The sequence below is a fragment of the Perna viridis genome, chromosome 11 (genome assembly GCF_037379345.1).
Source record: "Perna viridis isolate PV_CMFRI_1.1 ecotype Kerala chromosome 11, ASM3737934v1, whole genome shotgun sequence".
Lineage (NCBI taxonomy): Eukaryota > Metazoa > Mollusca > Bivalvia > Mytilida > Mytilidae > Perna > Perna viridis.
In genome coordinates this window covers 5,242,009-5,268,539 of record NC_142455.1, presented here as the reverse complement: position 1 = coordinate 5,268,539, position 26,531 = coordinate 5,242,009, and the positions used below count along the sequence as shown (strand labels likewise).

The following is a 26,531-nucleotide window of genomic DNA, read 5'->3' as shown; positions in this document are numbered from 1 at the left end:
AACCGGGTATTGTCCGGTTAAACACAACCTTGTAAATATTAATGAATAAAATATTTTTACAATGAAAAAAAAAAAAGCGTTCGCTTTGCATGTGAAAGGCCCCGGGTTCGATCCCCGGCATCTTCACTTCTATATTTTTTTAACCTCTTTTTTCCTTAAAGATAATATGTTATTTCATCTTATCTGGTTTTTTAATTACAGAACAGTTGCTTCAGCTAGTGTAGCATCCGTTTGAAACTCCGAGTGAAGTCTTTTAATTGCACGATCCGCCTGACTGATCTCTACTACGACACTGTAACCTGTTTTCGCCATGTTTTACAATACAAGTGGACTATTTAGTATTAAATTATTTTAGCAGGCTATGACGGGGATGTAGCTCAGTGGTAGAGCGTTCGCTTCGCATGTGAAAGGCCCCGGGTTCGATCCCCGACATCTCCATATTTTTTTCCTTGTTCATCCTGTCCAAGAGTGATCATACGTACAGTATTGTATATGTACACTTCTACTACAGTTTCTAAAAGAACGTCTTCCTTTCTCTTGCAGACAACTTGCAGTGTACGTTAAAGGTTACCCATAACCAATGCTGCAAAATGTAATTGAAAAAAATATGAAATAATATTTATAGACGAAACTTATTTCGATTTATAATGTCGGCTGCGCGGTCACCTTAATTCAATTTTGTCAGTCTCATCAAGATGTGTCCAAGAATGGTTGTCGTTCATTTACCTAGCACAAATCTCACTGGTGGTGTTTTTTGAGGGCACAAATGGAAATGTAGTACTGTAACAGTTGTAAGCTGCAAAATGAACTATGTGAAGATTTCACTCCTTCGGAGGGAAAAGAAAGAAGTCAAAAAAATACATTCGTCCAGTGTTGACAGACAACATCTTCCTACTTTACAATTATAGCCCTGCGTAGTTCACTACAGACATTTGTCGAATGTACTTGACTGGTATCTATTTACATTTGACAGCCCGGGTTTTAACGTCTGAGTGCGCCTTAATACTGTCCATCACCAGACGCATACTTGGATGACTGTTTAAGTAAGTAAGTATACCCGGTTAAGAGTAAGTCCCAGGTAGTCTAGTGGTTAGGATTCCGCGCTCTCACCGCGGCGGCCGGGGTTCGATTCCCCGTCTGGGAATAATTTGGGGGTCGGTTTTTGGATGCATCATCTGTAGGATGTAAACATTGTGTCGTCCGAGAATTTTTCTTTGTTTGGTGAGTTCTTCGCCGTATTTTTGTGTGTAAATATTTTCTGAACATTGTTAGATGATATTTGCTTTAAAGTGATAATAGTTTCCATATAAATATTCGTTTTATATCCCCTTTTCCTGCTTTTTCGTAGCAGGAAAAAGGGGGAGGAAAGGTGCGCTCGATTCGTTTCTTGAGATCCATCTAAGAACTAATGGCGAACTTTGAAAGAAGTGGACCAGAAAGGTCCAATAGAAAGTCTTTTAATGTTGAAAATGAATTTTCAAAGGAGAAAACTGTTTTAATTTCATGTGTACTTGAAGGTTCTGGGAAAGTAGAACCTGATTCAGTAATTGATGAAATTGAATTGAAATGTGGTAGAGGAAGTGTTATAGCATGTGTGCCAAAGACCGGCAGTGGATATGAAGTTGTATTTAGAGAGAGGCAGATGATGGAACCAATTCTTGGTGATTTATCAGTCAGTGGTAAAACATTTAAAGTGACTGAATTAGAATCCAGCTTCAGATATGTTTCAATACTCAACTTGAGTATGTATGTAACTGATGCTGAAATCATTGAAAGATTTTCAAAAATTGGAGTTGAAGTGGTGTCACCAATTAAAAAACATAAGATGAAGTCGAAAAACTATATTTATGATGGAACAAGAGTATTTAAGGCAAAACTTCCACCTAATATGAAATCCATCCCCTACTCGATGAAGTTTTCAGTGAATGAAAAAGAAACTGCATACTATCGTGTGATCCACAATCATCAAGTTAGAGTGTGCCATGGGTGTTTTAGCACGGACCACATATATAAAGATTGTCCTGATTTCAAGTGTTTTGAGTGTGGCGAGCAAGGTCATATTAGTAGGAAATGCTTGAAAAATAAGTGTTCTTTCTGCTTTTAAAAGAAGGAGAACTGTAAGTGTGAAACCTTGAGGAAGACAGGCGTGGGTAATTCATGTACAGAATTCCAAACTGATTCCTACTCAGGCATTTTTAAGGATCATGACATTCAACATTCAAGTGACAGAATGTTTCATACAGAAAATGATGATTCAAGTGATGTTTCTGAAGTTGACGAATGGGCACAGAACACTAGAAGACGTGAAAATGTTGTTAGTAGTGTTCATTCCCGTTATCGTGATGATGTCAGTCATGTTGACACTAATGGCGATGCTACCCATACAACTGTGGAGGCGGTTGTTGAGCCGATAGCGAATGGTGATAATGGTGTTGCTAGCCATATCACAGATGATGTTCCGAATGGTGTTGCTAGTCAGTGTATTGATGAATGTGACGGTGCTAGTCACGATGGAGAGAATCATGAAGTGGAATGTGATGACGTTTCTGAGGTGTTAGATGATGTTTGTGACATGGTTCATGGTGTTGAAGATATTGTAAGTGGTGAAGATAAAGAAAAAGTAGAATCAGAAATCGATCATGACAATCTTACTAATAATGTAGATGTTAGCCATGTTAATTTGGTTGAATTTAATGATGTCTTTGGTGTATCTGAGAATAATGTTAAAGATATTGATCATATATCTAATATAGAAAATACTGCCTCCTCTCAGGATAAAATCAAAAGCCAGGGAGGAGTCAGCCATAGTACTTGTGATACTTTGGATGATTTTGAAATGGACACTCATTCACTGACAAGTGATTGTCAGTTGGCGAGTGGTGATGAGTTTACTGTTGTGGGTAAGAAAAAATCCTACTTGGGTATCAAAAGGCGAAATAAATTTCAGATTAAGCCTAATTTAAAGGCAGCTAGATTGTCAAATGTTAAAAATAAGTTAATGAAGTAACAATGGAGTGGAATGTGTCATTAGTTATGAACTTTTGTTTTGTGATGGCTACTTTTAACTTCATTAGCCTTAATTGTAATGGTTTGTGTGACAAAAATAAAAGGGATTGTATTTTTGCATTATTTATTGAAAGAAAATATGACATTGTTTGTTTACAGGAAACATTTTGGACTGATACATTGTATGAGGATATTCAAATTGATAAAACTGTATGGGATGGTGAGATTTTTGCCAGTAATAGCATTTGTAATAGGAAAGGGGTTGCCATTCTTGTAAGTAAAAGGTTGAAAAATGTTTTTAAAGTTTGTGAGAGTGTATGTGGAAGATTAGTTCATATACAAGGTAAAATTCTTGACAAAAGTTTGGACATAATTAATTTGTATGCTCCAAATAATGTTAGTGAAAAGTGTAATTTTTTCAATGATTGTAAAAGTAAAATATATGGAGATGAATTTATTATAATAGCAGGTGATTATAATACCACTCTTTCCCCTTTAGACAAAAGTGGGAAAACTGTTTTTTATGCTGACAGATCTTTAAAATGTCTGACTGAATTGATAAATGAAAAAGGTTTATCTGATGTATGGAGAGATAGAAATGTAGGTGTTAAAATGTTTTCAAGAAAACAAGTTGTACAAAGTTTTTTAACTCAAAGTAGAATTGATTATTTTTTAGTTTCTTGTAATTTAAAACCATTTATAAAGAATGTTTTTTACAATGATACATCTTTCAGTGATCATTCTATTGTTAGTATGAAATTAGATTTTTCTGAAGTTGAAAAAGGACCTGGTGTTTGGATTTTTAACAAGTCCTTATTGAGTGATGATTTTTTTGTTGAAAAAATTAGAAATATCTTACTTGATGAAATTGGTTCAGATTTTTATTTTTCACATCCATTAATTTGGTGGGATAATTTGAAATATAAAATCAAGAAAACAAGTCAACTCTATGGTAAAGAAAAAGAGAGAGAGTTATATAGAGATTATTATAGAATACAGAATAAGTTACAAGAATTGTCAATAAAGGCTGCTTGTGGAAATGATATAGATCATGTCAAATATTTAGAGTTGAAAGAGGAACTTGAAAGATTAGAAAAACATAGATGTAATGGTGCTGTTATAAGATCCAAATGTCAATATTCATTAGAAAGTGATAAAAATACAACCTATTTTTTGAATTTAGAGAAACATAGACAGAATAGAAATATGATAAATGGTTTGAAAAATTGTGATGGTAATGTTGTCAGTGAAACTGCTGAAATTTTAGATGTTATTTATAGTTTTTATAAAAGGCTATTTTCTTGTGTACAAACTGATTATGAAGCAATTGATAAAATGTTAGATTGTATTAACGTCAATGTTGACGTTTGTGATGTTGAAAAATGTGATGAGGAAATTAATATTGAAGAAATAAAAACCTCTATAAAAGGTATGAAACAAGGAAAAACACCTGGTCCTGATGGACTCACGGTGGAGTTTTATTTATATTTTTTTAATGAGTTGAAAGATGTTTTGAAATATATTTATGATACAGTTGAAGAGAATAAAGTTTTATCTAGGTCTATGAGGTATGGAATGATTAACCTAATTTATAAAAATAGAGGTGACAAAACTGACTTGAAAAATTTTAGACCTATCAGTTTATTGAATGTAGATTATAAAATATTAGCAAGAGTCATGGCAAATAGGTTTAAATTTGTACTTCCAAAGATTATTTCACCAACTCAGAGTTGTTGTATAATAGGTAAAGACATCTCTGATACTACTGTTACTGTAAGAGACATAATTGACTTGGTTGAAATGGATAATCTAGAATGTTATTTGTTAAAGTTAGATCAGGAAAAGGCTTTTGACAGGGTTGGGCATGAATATCTTTTTTCGGTTTTACAAAAATTTGGTTTTGGGGAGAGATTTATATCTTGGATAAAAATCTTTTATACAGATATTTTTAGTACTGTCAAGTGCAATGGTTTCCTATCCAAATATTTTCCATTGGCAAACTCTGTTAAACAAGGTTGCCCAATATCTGCTTTATTGTATGTTTTAGTTGCTGAACCTTTAAGTATAATGATCAAAAGGAATGATAGGATTCAAGGTATTAACATTCCTGTTGTGAATATTGAAGAAAAAATATTTTCACATGCTGATGACACTACATTGATATTGTCTGACAAAAATTCAGTAACTGAATCATTTAATGTTTTACAATTGTATGAACAAGCATCTGGGGCAAAATTAAATAAAGATAAATCTGAAATTTTGGCATTGGGTACTGGAAAAATATCAAAAAATGATTTAGATGCTTGGAAAATTAAAGAGTGTGATGGGGTTTTACAGCTTTTAGGCATATGGATTGGCAAGGATAAAAAGTTATGTGATAGTCTGAATTGGGAATGCAAAGTGCAGTCTATTTCAAAAATACTGAATCTTTGGAAAATGAGAAAATTGTCAATACATGATAGAGTAACTGTGATAAATACTCTTTTAATGAGCAAACTTTGGTATACTCTGATGGTAGTTAATATACCAGAAAAATACTATTTAGATATCAAGAAATTGTGCATCGGGTTTTTGTGGAATGATAAACCATCTTTGGTTGCTTATGATGTTGTTATTAATAGAATACTAGATGGAGGTTTGAACTTTCCAGAAATTTTACATAAGATGTATGCTTTTAGACTTAAATTTTTAAGTCGTTTGTTAGATGTAGAGTATTGTGCTGTTTGGAAGCATCTTTGTACTTATTTCTTTTCCAAAGTACAAGATATGAAACTTGGTATTGAGATTTTGTTCTGTGAATTTAAGCAGAGACAGTTGGGCAGTTTACCTGATTTTTATAAATGTATGCTGTTTGCTTGGGGAAAGATACGTGATTATATTGAAATTGATATCAATTTGAATAATGTATTTGACCTGCCTCTGTTCAATAATCCTTTGATTACTAATAATGGTAATATGCTGTATATCAAGACTTTTATAGATGCAGGCATTATTAAAGTGAAAGATTTAGCATTTGAATGTAAAAAGGGATTCATGAGAGATGATTTTGTTCAAGATATTGTTTCTGAAAAGTTTCCACAGGTATCTGCTGCTAAGATTATTAAGGTAGTACAATGTATAAAACAATGTATTCCTGATGAATGTAAAATTTTAGTAGAAAATAATGAAAATGTTCGTAGAAATCTCAGTTTGAATATAGAATGTAATGTTAATAATAGAAAGTACTCTTTTCCTAGTACAACAAAGTTTTTTTATTCTATGTTGTTGAAATCATTATCAAAAGAACCAAATGCTGTCAAATATTGGTGTGAGATGTGTTCTGATTTTGATACTCAAAAAGTCCAAACAATTTTGAACTTTCCATTTTTACCAAGTGATTGGATTGAGTTATCATTTAAAATATTTCATAGAGTTTTATTTACTAAGGAGAGGTTATTGAGATGTCGCATTACTGATGATTCATTGTGTCCAGTTTGTGATGATATGCATGAGGACTTAGAACATCTTATAATTTCGTGTAGATGTTTGACTCGATTCAATGACTTTTTTAAAGACTTTTTACATAATATATTGTGTAATAGTTCAGCTAGCTTTATCAATATGTTAGACTTTAATTTTCTATGTTATTTCGGTCTACTCAAGAAAGATAAAAAAGTAAACTTTTATTTTTTTAATACTGCTTTAACTGTTAGAAGGTTTTGTGTTGTAAAGAGAAGAAATTTAGTCATGAAAGATGAGAAAGTTTTGCACATTATTTCTTATTTTAAATCTGTTCTTCAAAAGCATGTTAATTATGCTTACATGTATTATATACAGAAAAAGAACTTTTCTTTGTTTCAAAAATATTACTTGAATGACAATCCTGTTCTGCGCATCTCTGATGATAATGTTGTGATAGAGTTTTAAATATACTTATTCATATATATACTGTCAATGTAATTTAAGGACAATTTGTGATCTGTGATATGTGAATTATTGGGAGACTAGCCCAATAATTCTTTTATATGATGTTTTACTGTGAATAAAATTTTATCAAGATAAAAAAAACATTCCGCGCTCTCACCGCGGCGGCCGGGGTTCGATTCCCCGTCTGGGAATAATTTTTTCCTTTCCGTTTTTTTTTTTTCCCCCATGAAGCCATTTTAAAACTATCAAATCCTTGTTTTGTTTATACCATGCTGTGGCGAATAGTTTGGCTACAAACAATCATTATTGTTTGTCTTCTCTCTTTTCATATCGATCTTTAATAGTCGAAGAGCTAGTTTCGCAACAGGTACTAATATAAAAAATGCAAGATGTTTATTAAGAAGGGGATGTAGCTCAGTGGTAGAGCGTTCGCTTTGCATGTGAAAGGCCCCGGGTTCGATCCCCGGCATCTCCACTTCTATATTTTTTTAACCTCTTTTTTCCTTAAAGATAATATGTTATTTCATCTTATCTGGTTTTTTAATTACAGAACAGTTGCTTCAGCTAGTGTAGCATCCGTTTGAAACTCCGAGTGAAGTCTTTTAATTGCACGATCCGCCTGACTGATCTCTACTACGACACTGTAACCTGTTTTCGCCATGTTTTACAATACAAGTGGACTATTTAGTATTAAATTATTTTAGCAGGCTATGACGGGGATGTAGCTCAGTGGTAGAGCGTTCGCTTCGCATGTGAAAGGCCCCGGGTTCGATCCCCGGCATCTCCATATTTTTTTCCTTGTTCATCCTGTCCAAGAGTGATCATACGTACAGTATTGTATATGTACACTTCTACTACAGTTTCTAAAAGAACGTCTTCCTTTCTCTTGCAGACAACTTGCAGTGTACGTTAAAGGTTACCCATAACCGATGCTGCAAAATGTAATTGAAAAAAATATGAAATAATATTTATAGACGAAACTTATTTCGATTTATAATGTCGGCTGCGCGGTCACCTTAATTCAATTTTGTCAGTCTCATCAAGATGTGTCCAAGAATGGTTGTCGTTCATTTACCTAGCACAAATCTCACTGGTGGTGTTTTTTGAGGGCACAAATGGAAATGTAGTACTGTAACAGTTGTAAGCTGCAAAATGAACTATGTGAAGATTTCACTCCTTCGGAGGGAAAAGAAAGAAGTCAAAAAAATACATTCGTCCAGTGTTGACAGACAACATCTTCCTACTTTACAATTATAACCCTGCGTAGTTCACTACAGACATTTGTCGAATGTACTTGACTGGTATCTATTTACATTTGACAGCCCGGGTTTTAACGTCTGAGTGCGCCTTAATACTGTCCATCACCAGACGCATACTTGGATGACTGTTTAAGTAAGTAAGTATACCCGGTTAAGAGTAAGTCCCAGGTAGTCTAGTGGTTAGGATTCCGCGCTCTCACCGCGGCGGCCGGGGTTCGATTCCCCGTCTGGGAATAATTTTTTCCTTTCCGTTTTTTTTCCCCCCATGAAGCCATTTTAAAACTATCAAATCCTTGTTTTGTTTATACCATGCTGTGGCGAATAGTTTGGCTACAAACAATCATTATTGTTTGTCTTCTCTCTTTTCATATCGATCTTTAATAGTCGAAGAGCTAGTTTCGCAACAGGTACTAATATAAAAAATGCAAGATGTTTATTAAGAAGGGGATGTAGCTCAGTGGTAGAGCGTTCGCTTTGCATGTGAAAGGCCCCGGGTTCGATCCCCGGCATCTCCACTTCTATATTTTTTTAACCTCTTTTTTCCTTAAAGATAATATGTTATTTCATCTTATCTGGTTTTTTAATTACAGAACAGTTGCTTCAGCTAGTGTAGCATCCGTTTGAAACTCCGAGTGAAGTCTTTTAATTGCACGATCCGCCTGACTGATCTCTACTACGACACTGTAACCTGTTTTCGCCATGTTTTACAATACAAGTGGACTATTTAGTATTAAATTATTTTAGCAGGCTATGACGGGGATGTAGCTCAGTGGTAGAGCGTTCGCTTCGCATGTGAAAGGCCCCGGGTTCGATCCCCGGCATCTCCATATTTTTTTCCTTGTTCATCCTGTCCAAGAGTGATCATACGTACAGTATTGTATATGTACACTTCTACTACAGTTTCTAAAAGAACGTCTTCCTTTCTCTTGCAGACAACTTGCAGTGTACGTTAAAGGTTACCCATAACCGATGCTGCAAAATGTAATTGAAAAAAATATGAAATAATATTTATAGACGAAACTTATTTCGATTTATAATGTCGGCTGCGCGGTCACCTTAATTCAATTTTGTCAGTCTCATCAAGATGTGTCCAAGAATGGTTGTCGTTCATTTACCTAGCACAAATCTCACTGGTGGTGTTTTTTGAGGGCACAAATGGAAATGTAGTACTGTAACAGTTGTAAGCTGCAAAATGAACTATGTGAAGATTTCACTCCTTCGGAGGGAAAAGAAAGAAGTCAAAAAAATACATTCGTCCAGTGTTGACAGACAACATCTTCCTACTTTACAATTATAGCCCTGCGTAGTTCACTACAGACATTTGTCGAATGTACTTGACTGGTATCTACAGTGCGGAATGTGTCAGAGATGATAAAGTCAAGAAAGGTACAGATAAAGAATTAAACAATATTTGTTTGAATAATTGTAATATTGAACCAGTTTTGCTTACTAAATCAAATGTTGAATTGTCTGGTGAAAATAGAATTGATAAAATGTCTGATGGTTTTGGTGTTGAAAGTGCTGTCTCCCCCCTTGAACAAAATGACAGTAGCCAGGGAAAAGTCAGAAGTTCATGTGATTCTCTGGATGAGATTACTATGGACACTTTTCCCGTGGTCAGTGAAGACCAAGAGGAAAGTGGAGATACTTTCACTGTTGTAGGGAAGAAGAGAAATTACTTGGGTATTAAAAGGAGAAGTATGCTTAATATCAAGCCTAATATTAAAGCAGCAAGGTTGTCAAATTTACAAAAACATTTGAATAGTTAATAATGGAGTGTTTAATGTTGTATATTATTAGAATTATTTTTGTGATGGCTACTTATAACTTCATAAGTTTTAATTGTAATGGTCTATGTAACCAAAGTAAAAAGGATTGTATTTTTTCATTATGTAATGAAAGAAAGTATGATATTGTATGCTTACAGGAAACATTTTGGAATAATATTATTTTTGAAGATATAAAGAATGATAAGACATTATGGAATGGTGATATTTTTGCAAGTAATAGTAACTGTAATAGACAGGGTGTTGCAATTCTTGTCAGTAAAAACCTTAAAAATGTATTTAAAGTTTGTGAATGTGTACCTGGTAGATTTATTCATATTCAAGGTAAAATCAATGATAAAATTGTAGATATTTTTAGTTTGTATGTTCCTAATAGTGTAAGTGAAAAATGTGAATTTTTTGAAGATTGTAAAAGTAAAATTAAAGGAGACGGATATGTTAAAAGTGGGAAAACTGCTTTTTATGCAGATAGGTCTGTGAAATATCTTAATACTATGATGCACGATAATTGTTTGTTTGATGTCTGGAGAGACAGAAATGCAGGTGTCAAAATGTTTTCACGAAAACAAGTTGTACAAGGTTTTTTGACACAAAGTAGAATTGACTATTTTTTAGTTTCTAGTAATGTTAAGCCCTGTATTAAAAATATTTTTTATAGAGATACTTGTTTTAGTGATCACTGTATTGTTAGCATGAAATTAGATTTTACAGAGGTTGAAAGAGGACCAGGTATCTGGATTTTTAACTATTCCTTATTAGATAATGAAGAATATGTAACAAGAATCAGAAAGTTATTAGAAGATGAAATATGTTCAGATTTTTATTATTCAAACCCTCTCATTTGGTGGGATAATTTGAAATTTAGTATTAAGAGAATAAGTCAAATCTATGGCAAAGAAAATCAGAAAGAGAGAAGCAAAGAATATTTTAAATTGCAAAATAAGTTACAAGAATTGTCAGTGAAGTCTGCATGTGGTATAGAAATTGATTATGTAAAATATTTAGAATTAAAAGATGAACTTGAAGCTATAGAAAAACATAGATGTAATGGTGCTATATTAAGGTCTAAATGTCAACATGCCTTAGAAAGTGACAAGAATACTGCTTATTTCTTAAGTCTGGAAAAAAATAAACAAAATAAGAATTTGATAAGTACTTTGAGAAATTGTGATGGTAATGCTGTTAGTAGTACTGTGGAATTATTAGATGTTGTGCATAATTTTTATAAAAAATTGTTTTCATGTGTAAATACTGACAATGATGCAATCAATGACATGTTAGATTGTGTTGATGTTAAAGTTGATGATATTGATATTACTAAATGTGATGATGATATATGTATTGATGAGATTGAACAATCATTGAAAGGAATGAAAAAAGGCAAAACGCCTGGCTCTGATGGATTGACTGTTGAATTCTATCTTTATTTTTTAAATGAATTGAAACCTGTATTGAAATATATTTATGATAGTATTGAAGAAAATAAAGTTTTATCTAGGTCTATGAGATATGGCATGATTAATTTGATATATAAGAATAGAGGTGACAAATCTGAACTTAAAAATTTCAGACCTATAACTTTATTAAATGTGGATTATAAAATACTAGCAAGAGTAATGGCTAACAGGTTTAAGTTTGTATTACCAAAAATTATATCACCTACTCAAAGTTGCTGTATTATAGGTAAAGACATTTCTGACACTACTGCAAGTGTTAGAGATATTATTGATTTGGTTGAAATGGATGATTTAGAATGTTACTTGTTGAAACTTGATCAGGAAAAAGCATTTGACAGGGTTGGACATGAATATTTATTTTCTGTCTTGCAGAAATTTGGATTTGGGGAGAAATTTATTTCTTGGATAAAAATATTTTATACTGACATTTTCAGCACTGTCAAGTGTAATGGGTTCCTGTCCAAATACTTTCAATTAAAGAACTCTGTAAAGCAAGGTTGTCCTATATCAGCTTTATTATATGTATTAGTAGCTGAACCATTGAGTACAATGATTAAAAAGAATAGTAGTATTAGAGGTTTGAATATTCCTAATACAAACGTTGAAGAAAAGATTTTTTCACATGCTGATGACACTACTTTAATTTTGTCTGACAAAAATTCAGTAGATGAAGCCTTTAGAGTTTTACATTTGTATGAACAAGCATCTGGGGCAAAATTAAATAAGGATAAATCGGAAATTTTGGCATTGGGAACTGGAACTATTTCAAAACATGAATTAGATGCTTGGAGTATTAGAGAGTGTGATGGGGTTTTACAGCTTTTAGGCATATGGATTGGTAAGGATAAATCTCTTTGTGATAGTTTGAATTGGGATTGCAAAGTACAATCTATTTTGAAGCTATTGAATTTTTGGAAAATGAGACACTTATCAATACATGGTAGATTAACTGTAATAAATACTTTATTGATGAGTAAACTTTGGTATACTCTTATGGTTGTTAATATACCAGAAAAACATTATTTAGAAATTAAGAAGATATGTATTGATTTTTTGTGGAATGATAAACCATCTCTAGTTGCATATGATGTAATAACTAATAAGGTGTTAGATGGTGGTTTAAATTTTCCTGACATTTTTCATAAAATGTATGCATTTAGACTAAAGTTTTTAAATAGGCTATTAGATATGGATTATAATGCTGTTTGGAAAGTTACATGTCTTTATTTCTTTTCTAAAGTACAAGGAATGAATCTTGGTGTTGAAATATTGCATTGCGATTTTACTCATAGACAATTAGGATGTTTGCCTGATTTTTATAAATGTATGTTGTATGCATGGGGGAAGATACGTCATTGTATGGAAATAGAAATTAATGTGACTAACGTTTTTGATATTCCCCTCTTCTGTAATCCAATGATTGTGAATGGTGATAGTATGTTATATATGAGAACATTTATAGAAGCAGGTATTGTCAAGATTAAGGACTTAGCTTATGAATGCAAGAAAGGTTTTATGAAGGACACTTATATTCAAGATATTGTATCTCAAAAGTTCCCTGATGTTTCCGTTGATAAAATTATTAAAGTAGTGAAATGTATTAAGCAATGTATTCCACAAGATTATGTAGTTTTAGTTGAAGAAAATGCAAACACTTGTAAAGCAACTGTTTTAAATATAATTTACAGCGTTAATGGTAGAAAGTATGCTTTACCTAATACAACAAGATCATTTTATGATATACTGTTAAAGACATTAACAAGAGAACCTAATTCTATAAAATACTGGTGTGAAATATTTCCAGATTTTGATGTTCAAAAAGTACAAAAAGTTTTGAACTTTTCATTTTTACAAAGTGATTGGATTGAGTCATCATTCAAAATTTTCCATAGAGTTTTCTTCACTAAGGAGAGACTGATGAAATGCCAAATTACTGTTGATTCTATTTGTCCAGTTTGCAAAGATGTGCATGAAGACTTGGAGCACTTGATCATTGTGTGTAGATGTTTGACTCAGTTCAATGACTTTTTTAAAGATTTCCTACATAACATTATGTGCAATAGTTCTACTAGCTTTGTCAATACTCTAGATTTCAATTATATATGTTACTTTGGTCTAGTCAAGAAGGATAAAAATATAAACTTATACTTTGTAAATACAGTTTTATGTGCTAGAAGATTCTGTGTAGTAAAGAGGAGAAATATCTCTATGAAGGATGATCATTTGATAGACATAGTGCCATATTTTAAAAATGTTCTGCAAAAACATGTGAGTTATGCATACTTGTATTATAAACAGAAGAAGTGCATGTATTTATTTGAAAAGTATTATTTAAACAAAAATCCTGTATTAAGGATAAGTAATGATGAAGTACATATTGAGTTTTAATTCAGATCTGTTGTTAATAATTGTTACAATTCTAACCAACACTGTGATAATATGAATTAATGGGAGACTAGCCCAATAATTCTTTTATGAATGTATTTATTTGAATAAAATTTTATCAAAATAAAAAAAAAAAGCGTTCGCTTCGCATGTGAAAGGCCCCGGGTTCGATCCCCGGCATCTCCATATTTTTTTCCTTGTTCATCCTGTCCAAGAGTGATCATACGTACAGTATTGTATATGTACACTTCTACTACAGTTTCTAAAAGAACGTCTTCCTTTCTCTTGCAGACAACTTGCAGTGTACGTTAAAGGTTACCCATAACCAATGCTGCAAAATGTAATTGAAAAAAATATGAAATAATATTTATAGACGAAACTTATTTCGATTTATAATGTCGGCTGCGCGGTCACCTTAATTCAATTTTGTCAGTCTCAGCAAGATGTGTCCAAGAATGGTTGTCGTTCATTTACCTAGCACAAATCTCACTGGTGGTGTTTTTTGAGGGCACAAATGGAAATGTAGTACTGTAACAGTTGTAAGCTGCAAAATGAACTATGTGAAGATTTCACTCCTTCGGAGGGAAAAGAAAGAAGTCAAAAAAATACATTCGTCCAGTGTTGACAGACAACATCTTCCTACTTTACAATTATAGCCCTGCGTAGTTCACTACAGACATTTGTCGAATGTACTTGACTGGTATCTATTTACATTTGACAGCCCGGGTTTTAACGTCTGAGTGCGCCTTAATACTGTCCATCACCAGACGCATACTTGGATGACTGTTTAAGTAAGTATACCCGGTTAAGAGTAAGTCCCAGGTAGTCTAGTGGTTAGGATTCCGCGCTCTCACCGCGGCGGCCGGGGTTCGATTCCCCGTCTGGGAATAATTTTTTCCTTTCCGTTTTTTTTTTTTCCCCCATGAAGCCATTTTAAAACTATCAAATCCTTGTTTTGTTTATACCATGCTGTGGCGAATAGTTTAGCTACAAACAATCATTATTGTTTGTCTTCTCTCTTTTCATATCGATCTTTAATAGTCGAAGAGCTAGTTTCGCAACAGGTACTAATATAAAAAATGCAAGATGTTTATTAAGAAGGGGATGTAGCTCAGTGGTAGAGCGTTCGCTTTGCATGTGAAAGGCCCCGGGTTCGATCCCCGGCATCTCCACTTCTATATTTTTTTAACCTCTTTTTTCCTTAAAGATAATATGTTATTTCATCTTATCTGGTTTCTTAATTACAGAACAGTTGCTTCAGCTAGTGTAGCATCCGTTTGAAACTCCGAGTGAAGTCTTTTAATTGCACGATCCGCCTGACTGATCTCTACTACGACACTGTAACCTGTTTTCGCCATGTTTTACAATACAAGTGGACTATTTAGTATTAAATTATTTTAGCAGGCTATGACGGGGATGTAGCTCAGTGGTAGAGCGTTCGCTTCGCATGTGAAAGGCCCCGGGTTCGATCCCCGGCATCTCCATATTTTTTTCCTTGTTCATCCTGTCCAAGAGTGATCATACGTACAGTATTGTATATGTACACTTCTACTACAGTTTCTAAAAGAACGTCTTCCTTTCTCTTGCAGACAACTTGCAGTGTACGTTAAAGGTTACCCATAACCAATGCTGCAAAATGTAATTGAAAAAAATATGAAATAATATTTATAGACGAAACTTATTTCGATTTATAATGTCGGCTGCGCGGTCACCTTAATTCAATTTTGTCAGTCTCAGCAAGATGTGTCCAAGAATGGTTGTCGTTCATTTACCTAGCACAAATCTCACTGGTGGTGTTTTTTGAGGGCACAAATGGAAATGTAGTACTGTAACAGTTGTAAGCTGCAAAATGAACTATGTGAAGATTTCACTCCTTCGGAGGGAAAAGAAAGAAGTCAAAAAAATACATTCGTCCAGTGTTGACAGACAACATCTTCCTACTTTACAATTATAGCCCTGCGTAGTTCACTACAGACATTTGTCGAATGTACTTGACTGGTATCTATTTACATTTGACAGCCCGGGTTTTAACGTCTGAGTGCGCCTTAATACTGTCCATCACCAGACGCATACTTGGATGACTGTTTAAGTAAGTATACCCGGTTAAGAGTAAGTCCCAGGTAGTCTAGTGGTTAGGATTCCGCGCTCTCACCGCGGCGGCCGGGGTTCGATTCCCCGTCTGGGAATAATTTTTTCCTTTCCGTTTTTTTTTTTCCCCCATGAAGCCATTTTAAAACTATCAAATCCTTGTTTTGTTTATACCATGCTGTGGCGAATAGTTTGGCTACAAACAATCATTATTGTTTGTCTTCTCTCTTTTCATATCGATCTTTAATAGTCGAAGAGCTAGTTTCGCAACAGGTACTAATATAAAAAATGCAAGATGTTTATTAAGAAGGGGATGTAGCTCAGTGGTAGAGCGTTCGCTTTGCATGTGAAAGGCCCCGGGTTCGATCCCCGGCATCTCCACTTCTATATTTTTTTAACCTCTTTTTTCCTTAAAGATAATATGTTATTTCATCTTATCTGGTTTTTTAATTACAGAACAGTTGCTTCAGCTAGTGTAGCATCCGTTTGAAACTCCGAGTGAAGTCTTTTAATTGCACGATCCGCCTGACTGATCTCTACTACGACACTGTAACCTGTTTTCGCCATGTTTTACAATACAAGTGGACTATTTAGTATTAAATTATTTTAGCAGGCTATGACGGGGATGTAGCTCAGTGGTAGAGCGTTCGCTTCGCATGTGAAAGGCCCCGGGTTCGATCCCCGGCATCTCCATATTTTTTTCCTTGTTCATCCTGTCCAAGAGTGATCATACGTACAGTATTGTATATGTACACTTCTACTACAGTTTCTAAAAGAACGTCTTCCTTTCTCTTGCAGACAACTTGCAGTGTACGTTAAAGGTTACCCATAACCAATGCTGCAAAATGTAATTGAAAAAAATATGAAATAATATTTATAGACGAAACTTATTTCGATTTATAATGTCGGCTGCGCGGTCACCTTAATTCAATTTTGTCAGTCTCAGCAAGATGTGTCCAAGAATGGTTGTCGTTCATTTACCTAGCACAAATCTCACTGGTGGTGTTTTTTGAGGGCACAAATGGAAATGTAGTACTGTAACAGTTGTAAGCTGCAAAATGAACTATGTGAAGATTTCACTCCTTCGGAGGGAAAAGAAAGAAGTCAAAAAAATACATTCGTCCAGTGTTGACAGACAACATCTTCCTACTTTACAATTATAGCCCTGCGTAGTTCACTACAGACATTTGTCGAATGTACTTGACTGGTATCTATTTACATTTGACAGCCCGGGTTTTAACGTCTGAGTGCGCCTTAATACTGTCCATCACCAGACGCATACTTGGATGACTGTTTAAGTAAGTATACCCGGTTAAGAGTAAGTCCCAGGTAGTCTAGTGGTTAGGATTCCGCGCTCTCACCGCGGCGGCCGGGGTTCGATTCCCCGTCTGGGAATAATTTTTTCCTTTCCGTTTTTTTTTTTTCCCCCATGAAGCCATTTTAAAACTATCAAATCCTTGTTTTGTTTATACCATGCTGTGGCGAATAGTTTGGCTACAAACAATCATTATTGTTTGTCTTCTCTCTTTTCATATCGATCTTTAATAGTCGAAGAGCTAGTTTCGCAACAGGTACTAATATAAAAAATGCAAGATGTTTATTAAGAAGGGGATGTAGCTCAGTGGTAGAGCGTTCGCTTTGCATGTGAAAGGCCCCGGGTTCGATCCCCGGCATCTCCACTTCTATATTTTTTTAACCTCTTTTTTCCTTAAAGATAATATGTTATTTCATCTTATCTGGTTTTTTAATTACAGAACAGTTGCTTCAGCTAGTGTAGCATCCGTTTGAAACTCCGAGTGAAGTCTTTTAATTGCACGATCCGCCTGACTGATCTCTACTACGACACTGTAACCTGTTTTCGCCATGTTTTACAATACAAGTGGACTATTTAGTATTAAATTATTTTAGCAGGCTATGACGGGGATGTAGCTCAGTGGTAGAGCGTTCGCTTCGCATGTGAAAGGCCCCGGGTTCGATCCCCGGCATCTCCATATTTTTTTCCTTGTTCATCCTGTCCAAGAGTGATCATACGTACAGTATTGTATATGTACACTTCTACTACAGTTTCTAAAAGAACGTCTTCCTTTCTCTTGCAGACAACTTGCAGTGTACGTTAAAGGTTACCCATAACCAATGCTGCAAAATGTAATTGAAAAAAATATGAAATAATATTTATAGACGAAACTTATTTCGATTTATAATGTCGGCTGCGCGGTCACCTTAATTCAATTTTGTCAGTCTCAGCAAGATGTGTCCAAGAATGGTTGTCGTTCATTTACCTAGCACAAATCTCACTGGTGGTGTTTTTTGAGGGCACAAATGGAAATGTAGTACTGTAACAGTTGTAAGCTGCAAAATGAACTATGTGAAGATTTCACTCCTTCGGAGGGAAAAGAAAGAAGTCAAAAAAATACATTCGTCCAGTGTTGACAGACAACATCTTCCTACTTTACAATTATAGCCCTGCGTAGTTCACTACAGACATTTGTCGAATGTACTTGACTGGTATCTATTTACATTTGACAGCCCGGGTTTTAACGTCTGAGTGCGCCTTAATACTGTCCATCACCAGACGCATACTTGGATGACTGTTTAAGTAAGTAAGTATACCCGGTTAAGAGTAAGTCCCAGGTAGTCTAGTGGTTAGGATTCCGCGCTCTCACCGCGGCGGCCGGGGTTCGATTCCCCGTCTGGGAATAATTTTTTCCTTTCCGTTTTTTTTTTCCCCCATGAAGCCATTTTAAAACTATCAAATCCTTGTTTTGTTTATACCATGCTGTGGCGAATAGTTTAGCTACAAACAATCATTATTGTTTGTCTTCTCTCTTTTCATATCGATCTTTAATAGTCGAAGAGCTAGTTTCGCAACAGGTACTAATATAAAAAATGCAAGATGTTTATTAAGAAGGGGATGTAGCTCAGTGGTAGAGCGTTCGCTTTGCATGTGAAAGGCCCCGGGTTCGATCCCCGGCATCTCCACTTCTATATTTTTTTAACCTCTTTTTTCCTTAAAGATAATATGTTATTTCATCTTATCTGGTTTTTTAATTACAGAACAGTTGCTTCAGCTAGTGTAGCATCCGTTTGAAACTCCGAGTGAAGTCTTTTAATTGCAAGATCCGCCTGACTGATCTTTACTACGACACTGTAACCTGTTTTCGCCATGTTTTACAATACAAGTGGACTATTTAGTATTAGATTATTTTAGCAGGCTATGACGGGGATGTAGCTCAGTGGTAGAGCGTTCGCTTCGCATGTGAAAGGCCCCGGGTTCGATCCCCGGCATCTCCATATTTTTTTCCTTGTTCATCCTGTCCAAGAGTGATCATACGTACAGTATTGTATATGTACACTTCTACTACAGTTTCTAAAAGAACGTCTTCCTTTCTCTTGCAGACAACTTGCAGTGTACGTTAAAGGTTACCCATAACCAATGCTGCAAAATGTAATTGAAAAAAATATGAAATAATATTTATAGACGAAACTTATTTCGATTTATAATGTCGGCTGCGCGGTCACCTTAATTCAATTTTGTCAGTCTCAGCAAGATGTGTCCAAGAATGGTTGTCGTTCATTTACCTAGCACAAATCTCACTGGTGGTGTTTTTTGAGGGCACAAATGGAAATGTAGTACTGTAACAGTTGTAAGCTGCAAAATGAACTATGTGAAGATTTCACTCCTTCGGAGGGAAAAGAAAGAAGTCAAAAAAATACATTCGTCCAGTGTTGACAGACAACATCTTCCTACTTTACAATTATAGCCCTGCGTAGTTCACTACAGACATTTGTCGAATGTACTTGACTGGTATCTATTTACATTTGACAGCCCGGGTTTTAACGTCTTCAGGAGTGCGCCTTAATACTGTCCATCACCAGACGCATACTTGGATGACTGTTTAAGTAAGTAAGTATACCCGGTTAAGAGTAAGTCCCAGGTAGTCTAGTGGTTAGGATTCCGCGCTCTCACCGCGGCGGCCGGGGTTCGATTCCCCGTCTGGGAATAATTTTTTCCTTTCCGTTTTTTTTTCCCCCATGAAGCCATTTTAAAACTATCAAATCCTTGTTTTGTTTATACCATGCTGTGGCGAATAGTTTGGCTACAAACAATCATTATTGTTTGTCTTCTCTCTTTTCATATCGATCTTTAATAGTCGAAGAGCTAGTTTCGCAACAGGTACTAATATAAAAAATGCAAGATGTTTATTAAGAAGGGGATGTAGCTCAGTGGTAGAGCGTTCGCTTTGCATGTGAAAGGCCCCGGGTTCGATCCCCGGCATCTCCACTTCTATATTTTTTTAACCTCTTTTTTCCTTAAAGATAATATGTTATTTCATCTTATCTGGTTTTTTAATTACAGAACAGTTGCTTCAGCTAGTGTAGCATCCGTTTGAAACTCCGAGTGAAGTCTTTTAATTGCAAGATCCGCCTGACTGATCTCTACTACGACACTGTAACCTGTTTTCGCCATGTTTTACAATACAAGTGGACTATTTAGTATTAGATTATTTTAGCAGGCTATGACGGGGATGTAGCTCAGTGGTAGAGCGTTCGCTTCGCATGTGAAAGGCCCCGGGTTCGATCCCCGGCATCTCCATATTTTTTTCCTTGTTCATCCTGTCCAAGAGTGATCATACGTACAGTATTGTATATGTACACTTCTACTACAGTTTCTAAAAGAACGTCTTCCTTTCTCTTGCAGACAACTTGCAGTGTACGTTAAAGGTTACCCATAACCAATGCTGCAAAATGTAATTGAAAAAAATATGAAATAATATTTATAGACGAAACTTATTTCGATTTATAATGTCGGCTGCGCGGTCACCTTAATTCAATTTTGTCAGTCTCAGCAAGATGTGTCCAAGAATGGTTGTCGTTCATTTACCTAGCACAAATCTCACTGGTGGTGTTTTTTGAGGGCACAAATGGAAATGTAGTACTGTAACAGTTGTAAGCTGCAAAATGAACTATGTGAAGATTTCACTCCTTCGGAGGGAAAAGAAAGAAGTCAAAAAAATACATTCGTCCAGTGTTGACAGACAACATCTTCCTACTTTACAATTATAGCCCTGCGTAGTTCACTACAGACATTTGTCGAATGTACTTGACTGGTATCTATTTACATTTGACAGCCCGGGTTTTAACGTCTTCAGGAGTGCGCCTTAATACTGTCCATCACCAGACGCATACTTGGATGACTGTTTAAGTAAGTAAGTATACCCGGTTAAGAGTAAGTCCCAGGTAGTCTAGTGGTTAGGATTCCGCGCTCTCACCGCGGCGGCCGGGGTTCGATTCCCCGTCTGGGAATAATTTTTTCCTTTCCGTTTTTTTTTTCCCCCATGAAGCCATTTTAAAACTATCAAATCCTTGTTTTGTTTATACCATGCTGTGGCGAATAGTTTGGCTACAAACAATCATTATTGTTTGTCTTCTCTCTTTTCATATCGATCTTTAATAGTCGAAGAGCTAGTTTCGCAACAGGTACTAATATAAAAAATGCAAGATGTTTATTAAGAAGGGGATGTAGCTCAGTGGTAGAGCGTTCGCTTTGCATGTGAAAGGCCCCGGGTTCGATCCCCGGCATCTCCACTTCTATATTTTTTTAACCTCTTTTTTCCTTAAAGATAATATGTTATTTCATCTTATCTGGTTTTTTAATTACAGAACAGTTGCTTCAGCTAGTGTAGCATCCGTTTGAAACTCCGAGTGAAGTCTTTTAATTGCACGATCCGCCTGACTGATCTCTACTACGACACTGTAACCTGTTTTCGCCATGTTTTACAATACAAGTGGACTATTTAGTATTAAATTATTTTAGCAGGCTATGACGGGGATGTAGCTCAGTGGTAGAGCGTTCGCTTCGCATGTGAAAGGCCCCGGGTTCGATCCCCGGCATCTCCATATTTTTTTCCTTGTTCATCCTGTCCAAGAGTGATCATACGTACAGTATTGTATATGTACACTTCTACTACAGTTTCTAAAAGAACGTCTTCCTTTCTCTTGCAGACAACTTGCAGTGTACGTTAAAGGTTACCCATAACCAATGCTGCAAAATGTAATTGAAAAAAATATGAAATAATATTTATAGACGAAACTTATTTCGATTTATAATGTCGGCTGCGCGGTCACCTTAATTCAATTTTGTCAGTCTCAGCAAGATGTGTCCAAGAATGGTTGTCGTTCATTTACCTAGCACAAATCTCACTGGTGGTGTTTTTGAGGGCACAAATGGAAATGTAGTACTGTAACAGTTGTAAGCTGCAAAATGAACTATGTGAAGATTTCACTCCTTCGGAGGGAAAAGAAAGAAGTCAAAAAAATACATTCGTCCAGTGTTGACAGACAACATCTTCCTACTTTACAATTATAGCCCTGCGTAGTTCACTACAGACATTTGTCGAATGTACTTGACTGGTATCTATTTACATTTGACAGCCCGGGTTTTAACGTCTGAGTGCGCCTTAATACTGTCCATCACCAGACGCATACTTGGATGACTGTTTAAGTAAGTAAGTATACCCGGTTAAGAGTAAGTCCCAGGTAGTCTAGTGGTTAGGATTCCGCGCTCTCACCGCGGCGGCCGGGGTTCGATTCCCCGTCTGGGAATAATTTTTTCCTTTCCGTTTTTTTTTTCCCCCATGAAGCCATTTTAAAACTATCAAATCCTTGTTTTGTTTATACCATGCTGTGGCGAATAGTTTGGCTACAAACAATCATTATTGTTTGTCTTCTCTCTTTTCATATCGATCTTTAATAGTCGAAGAGCTAGTTTCGCAACAGGTACTAATATAAAAAATGCAAGATGTTTATTAAGAAGGGGATGTAGCTCAGTGGTAGAGCGTTCGCTTTGCATGTGAAAGGCCCCGGGTTCGATCCCCGGCATCTCCACTTCTATATTTTTTTAACCTCTTTTTTCCTTAAAGATAATATGTTATTTCATCTTATCTGGTTTTTTAATTACAGAACAGTTGCTTCAGCTAGTGTAGCATCCGTTTGAAACTCCGAGTGAAGTCTTTTAATTGCACGATCCGCCTGACTGATCTCTACTACGACACTGTAACCTGTTTTCGCCATGTTTTACAATACAAGTGGACTATTTAGTATTAAATTATTTTAGCAGGCTATGACGGGGATGTAGCTCAGTGGTAGAGCGTTCGCTTCGCATGTGAAAGGCCCCGGGTTCGATCCCCGGCATCTCCATATTTTTTTCCTTGTTCATCCTGTCCAAGAGTGATCATACGTACAGTATTGTATATGTACACTTCTACTACAGTTTCTAAAAGAACGTCTTCCTTTCTCTTGCAGACAACTTGCAGTGTACGTTAAAGGTTACCCATAACCAATGCTGCAAAATGTAATTGAAAAAAATATGAAATAATATTTATAGACGAAACTTATTTCGATTTATAATGTCGGCTGCGCGGTCACCTTAATTCAATTTTGTCAGTCTCAGCAAGATGTGTCCAAGAATGGTTGTCGTTCATTTACCTAGCACAAATCTCACTGGTGGTGTTTTTTGAGGGCACAAATGGAAATGTAGTACTGTAACAGTTGTAAGCTGCAAAATGAACTATGTGAAGATTTCACTCCTTCGGAGGGAAAAGAAAGAAGTCAAAAAAATACATTCGTCCAGTGTTGACAGACAACATCTTCCTACTTTACAATTATAGCCCTGCGTAGTTCACTACAGACATTTGTCGAATGTACTTGACTGGTATCTATTTACATTTGACAGCCCGGGTTTTAACGTCTGAGTGCGCCTTAATACTGTCCATCACCAGACGCATACTTGGATGACTGTTTAAGTAAGTAAGTATACCCGGTTAAGAGTAAGTCCCAGGTAGTCTAGTGGTTAGGATTCCGGGGTTCGATTCCCCGTCTGGGAATAATTTTTTCCTTTCCGTTTTTTTTTTCCCCCATGAAGCCATTTTAAAACTATCAAATCCTTGTTTTGTTTATACCATGCTGTGGCGAATAGTTTAGCTACAAACAATCATTATTGTTTGTCTTCTCTCTTTTCATATCGATCTTTAATAGTCGAAGAGCTAGTTTCGCAACAGGTACTAATATAAAAAATGCAAGATGTTTATTAAGAAGGGGATGTAGCTCAGTGGTAGAGCGTTCGCTTTGCATGTGAAAGGCCCCGGGTTCGATCCCCGGCATCTCCACTTCTATATTTTTTTAACCTCTTTTTTACTTAAAGATAATATGTTATTTCATCTTATCTGGTTTTTTAATTACAGAACAGTTGCTTCAGCTAGTGTAGCATCCGTTTGAAACTCCGAGTGAAGTCTTTTAATTGCACGATCCGCCTGACTGATCTCTACTACGACACTGTAACCTGTTTTCGCCATGTTTTACAATACAAGTGGACTATTTAGTATTAAATTATTTTAGCAGGCTATGACGGGGATGTAGCTCAGTGGTAGAGCGTTCGCTTCGCATGTGAAAGGCCCCGGGTTCGATCCCCGGCATCTCCATATTTTTTTCCTTGTTCATCCTGTCCAAGAGTGATCATACGTACAGTATTGTATATGTACACTTCTACTACAGTTTCTAAAAGAACGTCTTCCTTTCTCTTGCAGACAACTTGCAGTGTACGTTAAAGGTTACCCATAACCAATGCTGCAAAATGTAATTGAAAAAAATATGAAATAATATTTATAGACGAAACTTATTTCGATTTATAATGTCGGCTGCGCGGTCACCTTAATTCAATTTTGTCAGTCTCAGCAAGATGTGTCCAAGAATGGTTGTCGTTCATTTACCTAGCACAAATCTCACTGGTGGTGTTTTTTGAGGGCACAAATGGAAATGTAGTACTGTAACAGTTGTAAGCTGCAAAATGAACTATGTGAAGATTTCACTCCTTCGGAGGGAAAAGAAAGAAGTCAAAAAAATACATTCGTCCAGTGTTGACAGACAACATCTTCCTACTTTACAATTATAGCCCTGCGTAGTTCACTACAGACATTTGTCGAATGTACTTGACTGGTATCTATTTACATTTGACAGCCCGGGTTTTAACGTCTGAGTGCGCCTTAATACTGTCCATCACCAGACGCATACTTGGATGACTGTTTAAGTAAGTAAGTATACCCGGTTAAGAGTAAGTCCCAGGTAGTTTAGTGGTTAGGATTCCGCGCTCTCACCGCGGCGGCCGGGGTTCGATTCCCCGTCTGGGAATAATTTTTTCCTTTCCGTTTTTTTTTTCCCCCATGAAGCCATTTTAAAACTATCAAATCCTTGTTTTGTTTATACCATGCTGTGGCGAATAGTTTGGCTACAAACAATCATTATTGTTTGTCTTCTCTCTTTTCATATCGATCTTTAATAGTCGAAGAGCTAGTTTCGCAACAGGTACTAATATAAAAAATGCAAGATGTTTATTAAGAAGGGGATGTAGCTCAGTGGTAGAGCGTTCGCTTTGCATGTGAAAGGCCCCGGGTTCGATCCCCGGCATCTCCACTTCTATATTTTTTTAACCTCTTTTTTCCTTAAAGATAATATGTTATTTCATCTTATCTGGTTTTTTAATTACAGAACAGTTGCTTCAGCTAGTGTAGCATCCGTTTGAAACTCCGAGTGAAGTCTTTTAATTGCACGATCCGCCTGACTGATCTCTACTACGACACTGTAACCTGTTTTCGCCATGTTTTACAATACAAGTGGACTATTTAGTATTAAATTATTTTAGCAGGCTATGACGGGGATGTAGCTCAGTGGTAGAGCGTTCGCTTCGCATGTGAAAGGCCCCGGGTTCGATCCCCGGCATCTCCATATTTTTTTCCTTGTTCATCCTGTCCAAGAGTGATCATACGTACAGTATTGTATATGTACACTTCTACTACAGTTTCTAAAAGAACGTCTTCCTTTCTCTTGCAGACAACTTGCAGTGTACGTTAAAGGTTACCCATAACCAATGCTGCAAAATGTAATTGAAAAAAATATGAAATAATATTTATAGACGAAACTTATTTCGATTTATAATGTCGGCTGCGCGGTCACCTTAATTCAATTTTGTCAGTCTCAGCAAGATGTGTCCAAGAATGGTTGTCGTTCATTTACCTAGCACAAATCTCACTGGTGGTGTTTTTTGAGGGCACAAATGGAAATGTAGTACTGTAACAGTTGTAAGCTGCAAAATGAACTATGTGAAGATTTCACTCCTTCGGAGGGAAAAGAAAGAAGTCAAAAAAATACATTCGTCCAGTGTTGACAGACAACATCTTCCTACTTTACAATTATAGCCCTGCGTAGTTCACTACAGACATTTGTCGAATGTACTTGACTGGTATCTATTTACATTTGACAGCCCGGGTTTTAACGTCTTCAGGAGTGCGCCTTAATACTGTCCATCACCAGACGCATACTTGGATGACTGTTTAAGTAAGTAAGTATACCCGGTTAAGAGTAAGTCCCAGGTAGTCTAGTGGTTAGGATTCCGCGCTCTCACCGCGGCGGCCGGGGTTCGATTCCCCGTCTGGGAATAATTTTTTCCTTTCCGTTTTTTTTTCCCCCATGAAGCCATTTTAAAACTATCAAATCCTTGTTTTGTTTATACCATGCTGTGGCGAATAGTTTGGCTACAAACAATCATTATTGTTTGTCTTCTCTCTTTTCATATCGATCTTTAATAGTCGAAG

General features: G+C 35.9%; 34 non-coding genes across 34 annotated transcripts; all 34 read left to right on the top strand.

The window, feature by feature from the left end:
- The first annotated feature begins 366 nt into the window (after positions 1–366).
- Trnaa-cgc (transfer RNA alanine (anticodon CGC)) lies at positions 367–438 on the top strand. Its single transcript has one exon. It is a non-coding gene; the product is annotated as a tRNA-Ala (tRNA).
- A 634-nt stretch (positions 439–1,072) lies between these two features.
- Trnae-cuc (transfer RNA glutamic acid (anticodon CUC)) lies at positions 1,073–1,144 on the top strand. Its single transcript has one exon. It is a non-coding gene; the product is annotated as a tRNA-Glu (tRNA).
- Positions 1,145–7,315: 6,171 nt separating this feature from the next.
- Trnaa-ugc (transfer RNA alanine (anticodon UGC)) lies at positions 7,316–7,387 on the top strand. The gene has a single exon. It is a non-coding gene; the product is annotated as a tRNA-Ala (tRNA).
- Positions 7,388–7,627: 240 nt separating this feature from the next.
- On the top strand, positions 7,628–7,699 carry Trnaa-cgc (transfer RNA alanine (anticodon CGC)). The gene has a single exon. It is a non-coding gene; the product is annotated as a tRNA-Ala (tRNA).
- Positions 7,700–8,333: 634 nt separating this feature from the next.
- Positions 8,334–8,405, top strand: Trnae-cuc (transfer RNA glutamic acid (anticodon CUC)). The gene has a single exon. It is a non-coding gene; the product is annotated as a tRNA-Glu (tRNA).
- Positions 8,406–8,614: 209 nt separating this feature from the next.
- Trnaa-ugc (transfer RNA alanine (anticodon UGC)) lies at positions 8,615–8,686 on the top strand. Its single transcript has one exon. It is a non-coding gene; the product is annotated as a tRNA-Ala (tRNA).
- A 240-nt stretch (positions 8,687–8,926) lies between these two features.
- Trnaa-cgc (transfer RNA alanine (anticodon CGC)) lies at positions 8,927–8,998 on the top strand. The gene has a single exon. It is a non-coding gene; the product is annotated as a tRNA-Ala (tRNA).
- A 5,618-nt stretch (positions 8,999–14,616) lies between these two features.
- Trnae-cuc (transfer RNA glutamic acid (anticodon CUC)) lies at positions 14,617–14,688 on the top strand. Its single transcript has one exon. It is a non-coding gene; the product is annotated as a tRNA-Glu (tRNA).
- Positions 14,689–14,900: 212 nt separating this feature from the next.
- Trnaa-ugc (transfer RNA alanine (anticodon UGC)) lies at positions 14,901–14,972 on the top strand. The gene has a single exon. It is a non-coding gene; the product is annotated as a tRNA-Ala (tRNA).
- Positions 14,973–15,212: 240 nt separating this feature from the next.
- Trnaa-cgc (transfer RNA alanine (anticodon CGC)) lies at positions 15,213–15,284 on the top strand. The gene has a single exon. It is a non-coding gene; the product is annotated as a tRNA-Ala (tRNA).
- Positions 15,285–15,914: 630 nt separating this feature from the next.
- Positions 15,915–15,986, top strand: Trnae-cuc (transfer RNA glutamic acid (anticodon CUC)). Its single transcript has one exon. It is a non-coding gene; the product is annotated as a tRNA-Glu (tRNA).
- Positions 15,987–16,197: 211 nt separating this feature from the next.
- Trnaa-ugc (transfer RNA alanine (anticodon UGC)) lies at positions 16,198–16,269 on the top strand. The gene has a single exon. It is a non-coding gene; the product is annotated as a tRNA-Ala (tRNA).
- A 240-nt stretch (positions 16,270–16,509) lies between these two features.
- On the top strand, positions 16,510–16,581 carry Trnaa-cgc (transfer RNA alanine (anticodon CGC)). Its single transcript has one exon. It is a non-coding gene; the product is annotated as a tRNA-Ala (tRNA).
- Positions 16,582–17,211: 630 nt separating this feature from the next.
- Trnae-cuc (transfer RNA glutamic acid (anticodon CUC)) lies at positions 17,212–17,283 on the top strand. Its single transcript has one exon. It is a non-coding gene; the product is annotated as a tRNA-Glu (tRNA).
- A 212-nt stretch (positions 17,284–17,495) lies between these two features.
- Positions 17,496–17,567, top strand: Trnaa-ugc (transfer RNA alanine (anticodon UGC)). Its single transcript has one exon. It is a non-coding gene; the product is annotated as a tRNA-Ala (tRNA).
- A 240-nt stretch (positions 17,568–17,807) lies between these two features.
- On the top strand, positions 17,808–17,879 carry Trnaa-cgc (transfer RNA alanine (anticodon CGC)). Its single transcript has one exon. It is a non-coding gene; the product is annotated as a tRNA-Ala (tRNA).
- Positions 17,880–18,513: 634 nt separating this feature from the next.
- Trnae-cuc (transfer RNA glutamic acid (anticodon CUC)) lies at positions 18,514–18,585 on the top strand. Its single transcript has one exon. It is a non-coding gene; the product is annotated as a tRNA-Glu (tRNA).
- A 210-nt stretch (positions 18,586–18,795) lies between these two features.
- Trnaa-ugc (transfer RNA alanine (anticodon UGC)) lies at positions 18,796–18,867 on the top strand. Its single transcript has one exon. It is a non-coding gene; the product is annotated as a tRNA-Ala (tRNA).
- A 240-nt stretch (positions 18,868–19,107) lies between these two features.
- Positions 19,108–19,179, top strand: Trnaa-cgc (transfer RNA alanine (anticodon CGC)). The gene has a single exon. It is a non-coding gene; the product is annotated as a tRNA-Ala (tRNA).
- Positions 19,180–19,817: 638 nt separating this feature from the next.
- Trnae-cuc (transfer RNA glutamic acid (anticodon CUC)) lies at positions 19,818–19,889 on the top strand. Its single transcript has one exon. It is a non-coding gene; the product is annotated as a tRNA-Glu (tRNA).
- A 209-nt stretch (positions 19,890–20,098) lies between these two features.
- Positions 20,099–20,170, top strand: Trnaa-ugc (transfer RNA alanine (anticodon UGC)). Its single transcript has one exon. It is a non-coding gene; the product is annotated as a tRNA-Ala (tRNA).
- Positions 20,171–20,410: 240 nt separating this feature from the next.
- On the top strand, positions 20,411–20,482 carry Trnaa-cgc (transfer RNA alanine (anticodon CGC)). The gene has a single exon. It is a non-coding gene; the product is annotated as a tRNA-Ala (tRNA).
- Positions 20,483–21,120: 638 nt separating this feature from the next.
- Positions 21,121–21,192, top strand: Trnae-cuc (transfer RNA glutamic acid (anticodon CUC)). The gene has a single exon. It is a non-coding gene; the product is annotated as a tRNA-Glu (tRNA).
- Positions 21,193–21,402: 210 nt separating this feature from the next.
- Trnaa-ugc (transfer RNA alanine (anticodon UGC)) lies at positions 21,403–21,474 on the top strand. Its single transcript has one exon. It is a non-coding gene; the product is annotated as a tRNA-Ala (tRNA).
- A 240-nt stretch (positions 21,475–21,714) lies between these two features.
- Positions 21,715–21,786, top strand: Trnaa-cgc (transfer RNA alanine (anticodon CGC)). Its single transcript has one exon. It is a non-coding gene; the product is annotated as a tRNA-Ala (tRNA).
- A 633-nt stretch (positions 21,787–22,419) lies between these two features.
- Positions 22,420–22,491, top strand: Trnae-cuc (transfer RNA glutamic acid (anticodon CUC)). The gene has a single exon. It is a non-coding gene; the product is annotated as a tRNA-Glu (tRNA).
- Positions 22,492–22,701: 210 nt separating this feature from the next.
- Trnaa-ugc (transfer RNA alanine (anticodon UGC)) lies at positions 22,702–22,773 on the top strand. The gene has a single exon. It is a non-coding gene; the product is annotated as a tRNA-Ala (tRNA).
- A 240-nt stretch (positions 22,774–23,013) lies between these two features.
- Positions 23,014–23,085, top strand: Trnaa-cgc (transfer RNA alanine (anticodon CGC)). Its single transcript has one exon. It is a non-coding gene; the product is annotated as a tRNA-Ala (tRNA).
- Positions 23,086–23,981: 896 nt separating this feature from the next.
- On the top strand, positions 23,982–24,053 carry Trnaa-ugc (transfer RNA alanine (anticodon UGC)). Its single transcript has one exon. It is a non-coding gene; the product is annotated as a tRNA-Ala (tRNA).
- A 240-nt stretch (positions 24,054–24,293) lies between these two features.
- Positions 24,294–24,365, top strand: Trnaa-cgc (transfer RNA alanine (anticodon CGC)). Its single transcript has one exon. It is a non-coding gene; the product is annotated as a tRNA-Ala (tRNA).
- Positions 24,366–24,999: 634 nt separating this feature from the next.
- On the top strand, positions 25,000–25,071 carry Trnae-cuc (transfer RNA glutamic acid (anticodon CUC)). Its single transcript has one exon. It is a non-coding gene; the product is annotated as a tRNA-Glu (tRNA).
- Positions 25,072–25,281: 210 nt separating this feature from the next.
- On the top strand, positions 25,282–25,353 carry Trnaa-ugc (transfer RNA alanine (anticodon UGC)). Its single transcript has one exon. It is a non-coding gene; the product is annotated as a tRNA-Ala (tRNA).
- Positions 25,354–25,593: 240 nt separating this feature from the next.
- On the top strand, positions 25,594–25,665 carry Trnaa-cgc (transfer RNA alanine (anticodon CGC)). Its single transcript has one exon. It is a non-coding gene; the product is annotated as a tRNA-Ala (tRNA).
- A 638-nt stretch (positions 25,666–26,303) lies between these two features.
- Positions 26,304–26,375, top strand: Trnae-cuc (transfer RNA glutamic acid (anticodon CUC)). Its single transcript has one exon. It is a non-coding gene; the product is annotated as a tRNA-Glu (tRNA).
- Positions 26,376–26,531: the final 156 nt, after the last annotated feature.